Consider the following 1,492-nt stretch of genomic DNA (forward strand, 5'->3'; position numbering starts at 1 on the left):
GAAGAGTGACCCGTGAGAGTCCATTATTAAAGGTCTTGCAAGGTTGACGGTTCAGCTTTATTATAAACATCTTACAACTCGTTTGCATTTGACTGTTTGCTATAAGTGTTAGTTTGCTTGCATTAAATTGGTTTAAGTGGGCATTTGTAGCTAGCTCTGAGTTATCTTTTCCGTTCCATTAGTTTGCATTTAGTTTACTCGAGGACGAGTAAAGGTTTGGTTTGGGGAGATTTGATACGTGCATTTTATATAGTGTTTTTAGGCCTTTTTATGCACGTATTTCTATGCTATTATCGTAGTTTATGCTACGAAATGCTCCGAATATGCTACTTTGGTTTGTTTTGTCTTATTTGCAGGAATGAACCAGAAAGTAGTGAAATCAAGCCTTTTACCGTCCGTTTAGCATGCATTTGGAGGAAGAGTGAATTTGGAGCGGGAATGTAGCTATTTTGAGATGCGCAAAGAAGAAAGATAGCTAGGCGAGCAAAGGAAGAACTTCAAATTTCTAGTGCCTACTTTGAAGAGACATATCTCGAGTTCTACAACTGATATTCAGGTGATTCCAATTGGAGATGAAAGAATGTCCTCTTAGCTTTCCAACGCCACCGGAATCGCCTTGTTTGCCCAAGTAACGAAGAAATGGCAGCCATTTAAAGTTCAGTGCGCAAAGTAGGAAATTGTGCGCTGGAAAGTACTCGATCGAGTACAATTATGTTCGATCGAGTCCTTTTTCTACTCGATCGAGTAGTTGCATTTTAGGATTTACTCGATCGAGTAGATTTTCTATTCGATCGAGTGGTTTGAGCTTTATTTTACTCGATCGAGTTGTTTTAAACTACTCGATCGAGTGGTTTCTCTTATGGGCTCGGGCTTTTAGCTTTAATCCGTCATTAGGTTAAATAAAATCCTATTTTTCTTATAAATAGGAAGGGGAGACGTCATTTAGAACTCTCTTCTCTCTCTTGTCAACTGTTTTACTACTGGATATTATTTTCTCTCTATTTTCTGGATCTCTTCCACTGTAACATTCTCTTTTCCCTTTTCTCTCATTTTATTTAATGTTTATTTCTTTCCCCTTTGCTTTTGTTCTTACTTTTATTATGTCTAGCTAATTTCTCTGCTAGGATTAGGTGATTCAATAGATGAATGTTAATTGCTAATTAGGTTTATAGATTTGTCGTCGTTGTTTTAGTCTATGTTGTTAATCATTGCTATAATTGTATCCTGCTGATTGAATCGATGCAATTAGCCTTTTAATTTTGGTAAGCCTTGACCTAGACCGAAAGGTTGGAAGGGGTGAGACCTGCAGTGAACAATGGGATGCTTTAGTGAGGGCGAAAGTTAAGCTAATAGCATTTTAGGGCGAATTGAGACCGGAAGGAGATATTCGTTGCCCCTTAGACCGACACATCGACTGATCTGTGACCTTAACTGTAATTAATTGACGTTCATTGATGACCCGAAATTCTAGTTCCCTCTTTCTTCTGCTAAT

Source organism: Silene latifolia, chromosome 1 (assembly GCF_048544455.1).
Source record: "Silene latifolia isolate original U9 population chromosome 1, ASM4854445v1, whole genome shotgun sequence".
Lineage (NCBI taxonomy): Eukaryota > Viridiplantae > Streptophyta > Magnoliopsida > Caryophyllales > Caryophyllaceae > Silene > Silene latifolia.